Source organism: Chenopodium album, chromosome 17 (assembly GCF_948465745.1).
Source record: "Chenopodium album chromosome 17, dcCheAlbu1.1, whole genome shotgun sequence".
In the NCBI taxonomy this organism is placed as follows: Eukaryota; Viridiplantae; Streptophyta; class Magnoliopsida; order Caryophyllales; family Amaranthaceae; genus Chenopodium; species Chenopodium album.
The window spans coordinates 19237214-19244977 of NC_137850.1; the positions used below are offsets into that span (position 1 = coordinate 19237214).

The 7764-nt window shown below is 33.9% G+C and overlaps 1 long non-coding RNA gene across 3 annotated transcripts; it reads left to right on the top strand.

Annotated features, from left to right (window-relative positions):
- Positions 1–874: 874 nt before the first annotated feature.
- On the top strand, positions 875–7225 carry LOC145587660 (uncharacterized). 3 transcript variants are annotated; one of them, XR_014101343.1, is made up of 8 exons: positions 875–1006; positions 1389–1444; positions 3411–3640; positions 4624–4765; positions 4854–5132; positions 5274–5493; positions 6445–6608; positions 6835–7225. It is a non-coding gene; the product is annotated as an uncharacterized LOC145587660 (long non-coding RNA). The 3 variants fall into 3 exon arrangements; XR_014101341.1 differs by having other exon boundaries at positions 4854–5493; XR_014101342.1 differs by lacking the exon at positions 1389–1444 and having other exon boundaries at positions 4854–5493.
- The last annotated feature ends 539 nt before the right edge of the window (positions 7226–7764 follow it).

The following is a 7764-nucleotide window of genomic DNA, read 5'->3' on the forward strand; positions in this document are numbered from 1 at the left end:
AGGGGTACATGTTCCCACCCCTATAAATACCCCAATCATTTATGATGGGAGGGGTGGATTGTGACATAACATAAATATAGAGCATTAAAGAGCTCTAAATTCTCTCTACTTTCTCTCTCTAGCCTTTTCCGTTTCCGTTCACTAACTTGAGCGTCGGAGGCGAATATTCCGAACACCGGAATATTCGTTATTTTGCAGGTGTCCGAGTCTTTGTCAGCAGAGCGTGACCAGTATCCGAGGGAATCACAAAAAACCCTGAAACAGGAACCATGGTAAAGATCTCGGCAATTTTTATTTCCGGGCGAAAAAAGGTCAAAAAATTCCAAAATTGAAGACTATAATCCACGCTTTTTGATGAATTTTGAGGTTACGGGGCTCGGTGGCAAAAAGTCTTGAGACCTTAGGGGATACATCTTAGGGTCAGATAATGACGTTTGGAACCATATAAGACCCTTATTTGTTGTACAAAATAGTCGTGGTAGGCTTCAGTTTAAGAAATCGGTGCAAATTTGGAACGAGTAAATTGACCGTTTTTAGGTATATTGGATGGTTCCACGGTTTTTGAGGAATTTTGAGGTTACGGGGCCCGGTGGCGAAAAGTCTTGAGACCCTAGGGGATACATCTTAGGGTGATATAATGACGTTTGGAATCATATATGACCGTTATATCCCTGCCCTATAAAAGCCAGGGATCACAAATAAGAGATTCAACTAAAATGAGGGATTGCTTATGAACAGTGCACGGGCGAATTTGCCCCTGTATTTTGTTCTTGGAATTCTTTATCTACAGTGGTGTTCCTGATTTACCCTCCAACAATTTTACATGGCACATGGGTTTTTGGTTTTCCTTTCTGCACACTCTTTCTCTCTCCTCCGCACTTCTCAGTTTCTCTCCTCTTCTCTCTCCTCTTACCTCTCCTCATCTTGACACAAATCTGAAGGAAAGTCCATTGATTTTCATCGCAATGGAGCCAACCACCGTCCTCTGCCTCTTCCTCCGACTCAGGTTCAGCGCTTTCTCTTTCAGATTTTTCTGCTTTTTTGGTTGTTTATTTTATTTTTATTGGATTTGGAGCTGGTTATGTTGATTGGATCGGGAATTTGATTTTGAAATTATTGGGTTTTATGTTTTGATGATTTGAGATTTTTTTGGTGAAATGTGGCTTTTGCTTTTCGCATTTTCTTTTGATTGATTGGTTTATACTCGGTTATTTGGGTTATACTGTTGAATTATGTATAGTCAATTTGGGGTTTTCGCTTATTTAGGGTTTCAAGTTCATCAATTTGGGTTTCTTTTCGGTCCTTGAGCCATCTATTAATTTTGGGATTTTTTTTGGTTGCGCTTCACCGACATTCAAATGCGCTTGTTGATGTTCTTCCTCCTGAAGCTGATTCGAGTATCTCGCTTTTGAGTCAGTCTGAGAAGCCTGATGTTTGTTATAATGTGAGTTTTCTCTCGGTTTTGATTCTCGGTTTTTGGGTTATTGAATTTTAGGGTTTTTTGAATTTGATGTGTTTTGTTTAAGATTTGGAATTGTGGGTTATTGATCTGGTGGTTTGTTTTGGTTGAATTGTGCATTTGGAGTAAAATTGTGAATTTGGTAATTTAAATTAGGGGTTTGGTAATTGTTGATAAAAAAAAAGTAGTGATCTATAAGAAGCTGCTTCAGTAGTGCGATTCTTTTTCTTTTTTAATTTTGTTTTTTGATTAATTTTTATTTGTTTTAATTTTAAATTTTGTTGATGAATTTGTAACTCCTCTTTCTTCAATTTTTTTTTTGTTTTAATTTTGTTTTTAGTTCAATTGATTTGGTATGCATGTAGTATACAAAACCCCTTCTTCGATTTTGATTAGGGGTAGATTAGCGAAAATGTCCTTTTTAGTTTTCATTAGCTACACACGATTGAAAAACTTCACCTGGCCTAACTTAGATTTTATCGAGAAAGGATTGGCATTTTTCGCTAAACCATGAATTGAAGGCTGGGAGGGTGGTTTTAACTTTTAACCCCAGTGGTTAGTATTTTGCATAATCATGAAAACCCATTAATTTCATTTAGGTTTTATATGGATTTTGAATATTAGTCCATTATTCTAAAAGAATCAGCATATTCGCAGTGTTTTGGCTAATAATCTATATAGAAAAGGTCTGGTTTTGTTGAATGCTGAGTTAGTTGAGGATATTAGGAGTGCATAAGTACTACTACCAACTTTAACTGATAAGATATGACGACAAAGACTTTGGTGTTATATCTATCTTAAACAGTTGAGCTACGTTCTACTAACAGGTGAACAATTAAATTATTTCTACAGTTGTAAAACCAATTGAAAAAATAGTAAATTATTGATTTATAAAGCTTTTGAAAATCACAAATAGAATTGAAGAATTAAGCAAATTGAAAGGGAAAATTCAGTAAAAGGGCAATGGATTGTGGGTCAGTTCAAAGAAGCCCAAGAAGTTTTCAGTCAATGCAATTATCCATGATTTTGGCACACGATTCTAACAAACCGCAGCCACCCAGCCACCTCGCGTCCAGGGATCGCAAACGCTGGTTCATAAGGGTAATATAGGAACTCTAATCTAACTTTGAAACTTACTTTGTGGAATATGAAGAGTGTTTTTCTTTTACAGCTTCTGCTCAAGTTTTGGGAAGTGGGATTAAGGTTTTTTAAAAAATTAATCTACTGTTTGGTTTGCTCAAGTGTTGGGAAGTACGGTTAAGGTTTTAATTTTAATTTCTGCTGTTAATGAACATAATTCTGCTCCCGCTTCCAAGTAAGTTTTTATTTTATTTTGATACAATTTACTGCTAAAATTATATCATATGGTTTTATTTGTGTACTTTGTTTAATTTAATACAAGTATAACTTATGTTTGCATGCTTGTCTGGAATTTACATTGCATCTATCTTTTCTGTTTTGATGAGTTGCTGACAGGAAATTATTTGATTGTCCTTGTTAAATTAATTGTTTTTCCTTTAGATCAATATGTATATATCTTTTAGTATGCTTGCGCAGGTAGAAGGATCTATGCTGCTTTTGAAGCTGTTCTAAATCTATGTCTTTAATTAAGTCTTTGTTACATTGTCATTTTGATATTGGTTTGAATACTTAGACACTTCGATTTAAGATAAACACCCACACTCACCAACAATTTCAGTCTAGGAGAAAACCGGTACTTGAGGTGAAATGAAGTCCATATAATGAAGGGGAGAAGTATGTATGAGAAGAGTGTTAGAAGTATCCGAAAAGGAAGATAGAACTTAATTTTGTTGGTTTGTTTCGGAATTGTGAAATTTGGATGTTTCTTGTATGATGTAGCTATTCTGTTTAATATAGTTCAGTTGTGATCCTCTTATTTCTGTGAGATTCGATTTCTGTATGTGGAGTATTGACTCATTGTTTGGAACAGGACATAGGTTGTGGGATGGCCGCCAATTCGATCTTTCCGAAAGAATACCCTGGCATCTACTTCTGCGAAGAACAATGGACAGACGGAGGAGAAATCAGGAGCTGCATGCCTCTATGTCAGGGTTAGCATGGATGGTGCTCCGTATTTGAGGAAGGTGGACCTCCAAACTTATAGAAACTATGTGGATCTCTCTTCTACTTTAGAGAAGACGTTCAGCTGCTTTATAACTGGTATCCTTATTTCTTCATCTTCAATTTGGCTCTTTTCTTTTTTATGTTTCGGTGGTCTAGATGGTGATATCATTTCATCAGAGTACATAAATATTGTCAGTTTCTGCTATAAATTAACAGTCGTGAATTCGTGATCTTTCTCAGTGGTTATATCTCGTGAGAAAATGAATGAATCCTACTTTTAGGACATGGTTATTTTACTTCATTTCACTTATAGATGTCCTAATCAGAAAACTAGCTTATAAAGTGTTGGAATAGTTAGAAATTTCAAAAGATGAGCAGTACATGCACATACTTGTAGTTATATGAGAATTTAGAGCAATACATTTGAAATATAACAAATGTACAAATGTAGGATGTCATTGTGAAGCATAGTAGTCACAATTATCATTAAAGTCATGGATGTATGTACATAAAACTGACAATATTTGATGGAGAACATTTAGGTGCATGGATGTAATGTGTTTGATTTCTAGGCTATTTTCCTTTTGTTGCGTGTTTTGACTGGGGGTTCACCTTTCCCTTCCCAACTTAGTTGTTTATACAAGCAGTTCAATATTGCATATCTGATGTCATTCTATTGGCAGTTGTGGGGAGATTTTCTTGTAACAAATAGGAGCAGTGGCATATCTGGTGGTTTGTTTTGGTTGAATTGTGCATTTGGAGTAAAATTGTGAATTTGGTAATTTAAATTAGGGGTTTGGTAATTGTTGATTTTGAAACATTTGTTTTTTTCTTTGACTTTGAAAGAATTTTATACTGTAATTGGAGTTTGATTTTGTGCTTCTAGATGCATGTGTGAAAGGGACTTTTTGTTGGTGATAAATTGTGAATTTAGTAAAGAAAACGAGGGTTATAAGAGCCTATCAATTACTACTTTGACCATTAAATCCGGACATGGTTAGTACTTAAGTTTTTTGTTTGAACTGGGAAGAGGGGAGAAGTACTATTCACCTTTTACTGACTATCTTTGTCTATTTTAGATTTGCTGGACATTGCAGAAAGTTGATTCAGAGAATGACAAAGGGTTTCAGCAATTTCTGGATAATGTTCGGTACAAACCTAACGCCATTTTGCGTTATGAGCGAGTCTTTGGCCCTGGTTATGTGAGCACCGGGGGAGTAGGTACACTTTCTTTTGTTACCTGGATACTAAATTGTTATTCAAAGTTATGGTAATCATATCAATTGCTGTTTATATTTCAATAATGCAGAATAATGCACAATGAAGAATTGTCCTTTAAACTCAGACATCAAAAAAGAATAACACAGGTGAAGTGGCTATATATGTACTCTGCACTACATAGGGATACCTTTGATGTCCAAACGGTAGATAAAATGCCACTATTGGTTATCAACCAATGAAGTACTGAAGTCATAGGTGGCTGGGTTTACTTTTCAGAAAGTGGTTGTTAGTTTTGAAGTTTAATGTGAGAAAGGTGAACTTTTGGGAGCATAGTGCCACAGCTGCATATTTAGTTGTAACTTTTAAGGTTGGTGAATCAACTTGTGCCATCTACTAATATTGGGATTTTTTTTGTTTTTGAAGGTTTTTGGTACATAAAAATGTATCTTTGGACGATCTAGGATATAGCTTTAATTTTCGTAGAAATCCACGAATCCTATTTGTGCAGAAAATCCTCAGATTGAATGGAGTAAAAAATGGAGTAAAAAAAGCTCACAGTGCGCATCAATGGAAAGCTTGAATTATGTTTCTTCAATGGAGGAGAGAGGAGAATGAGAGAGTATTCTCTGTCTTTAGATTATCTTTGCAAAACAATCACTAACAAAGGCTGAAAAAGATGGTGTCAACGTCTATTATTTACTTACTAAATTGTTCTAATTCATCAAAATGTAAGCTCCATTTCCCTCTAATTTTTTGAGTTTCATTTATTTTAGTACACAATTTGTAGAGATTTTCTTGGGTTTTGTTTGATTTCTCTTTGTTGAGCTTACTAATTGGGTGCTTGAACTTAAAATTGAGTAATTTTCGTGTGAATGAATTGAAATTATATTAATCCTTTGTATTGAACTGAGCTGTAATGTTACTATATTCAGTAGAATATTTTTGGGCCGTAGAGTTTTTTACGATTTGATGCAATTGAGCTGTATAGTGTCAAATTTTACTCTAAATTATCTTAAATTTCCTCAAATATTGTTAGGTTCACAAGCTCTAATCTACTATAATCCTAGAGAAGAAACCAAATCTATAAGAGCTGAAGCAATAACGCTGATTTATGCCACTTCTCTATACGATTTGTTTAAGCATGTCATTTGTGTTCTCAATAGCATATATACGTATAGATTTCATCATTGGCTCACTACTACTTTTTTATTTATTTGAATAGTGAACATCGAATAACATTGTTGTTTAAACTTTGCCATAGGTTATAGTCATCAAGGGGCACTAATAGCGGTGTTCACATTGTGTAGTTTTAGTTGTGGTTTCTGCTGTGAATAAGTTGTTGGCTTTAGGATTACCGTAGATTAAGTGATCAGCAAAAGTAGGATGGTAGTTTGAGCTTGAGCTTTATATATACATAATATTAATATAAGACTAAAAAACACCATTTTGGGCTAGCATTTGGGTTTGCAAAAGAATGTGCATATATCGTTTAGCAAATGGGCTGGGACTACAAGTTTATTAGAAAATTTAAAAGGCATATCTTTATAATTTTATAATCATGCGGCTTGGGGTAAATTTAATAATTGATTTCTTCAACCTTTCTTCCTTTTTACGGCATTCTTGTGATTAGTAGAGAGAGAATATCATTTTTTGTTTTTTGTCTATTCATATCATTTTAGAAGATGAAGGGAAGATATATATCGAGATCAAAATCAGTATGCTGAACAGGAGGTTGCTGCTGCTAGAGGACATGAGCTGTCACTTCAGGATAAAGCTCTTGAAAGAAATCAAGGAATCATAGGAGCAACTGGAGAAACAAATACAATAGTGCAATGAATTTGAGGTGAGTACTGACTTGGGAGTTAAAATTCAAGGATTGAAATGTAATATGTGTGAATATTTGTTTTTTTTTTTGTCTTCTTTTTTTTTTATAAGAGTGAATATTTGTTTTTACTTTCTTGAGATAAATTAATCTGTAATAGAAAGGAAAAAATAGATGAGAAATTTTTACTACAAGATATAAAAATTACCTCGATACTATTGACATTGTAGCTCTTTTTTGGCTTTAGGGGTTGCATTTCAGGTTAAGCTCAAAAAGGAAGAGATCATGCTTAGAAGTTTCCTGACCATGTGGTTTGGAGAAAGTGCACCAAATAATGTTAGCATATTTTTTGACAAAGCTCGCCAATCAGCTCCTTGCATTTTGTCATGCTCTTTGACAAGCTTCACTCCATTGTCCATGTATAGTGATACAAAGTACCTTTTGAAGTACAGGTTTTAAGAAGTGGTAGTACTAAAGTTATCATATAAAATTACATTGAAAAAAGGAAGTGTTCTTTTACAAGCTTATATATTTGTAATCTTGTAGTAATTTTTTGTGCTTTATTAATTGTTTTATTTGGAAATTGTTGTTGTAAAACTTTGAGTTAAATATTCATATGTAGCATGGAAATCTGTGATCATTACTATTATCAAAGAAAGAAAGATCACTTAAGAAAATAGAAGGACTTAGCTTGGGAAAAGGCTCATTGGACCACTTAAGCTAGCTAATTATATTTTTTTTAAGTTAAATTATGAAGAAAGATCATTTGAGAGAGAGAAAGAGAGATTAATTACAAATAGCACATGAGAGAGAGTGAGAAAGAGAAATACTATTAGAAAGAAAGAGAGAGAACATTTAAGAAAGATTATTTGAGGGAAACCAAAAGAAAAATCCCTTAACAAAGAGGACACCACTTTAAAAAATGACTTATGAAAATACGTAAAATTAGCTTAGAAAGAAGGTTACTAAAATGCTAATAACAAAGAGAGACCACTTAAGAAATACTTCCACCGTTTCTTTTTAGTTGACACGTTTCTTTAGTCACTTTTGCGAATGCACAAATCAAAACGTTAATATCTTTAGTTACCGATAAGTAAAAATTATAAAAAGTTGATATTTTAAAAATATAGACCGTGACAAATCTAACAAGATCCCACATGACTATATTTTTCATTAT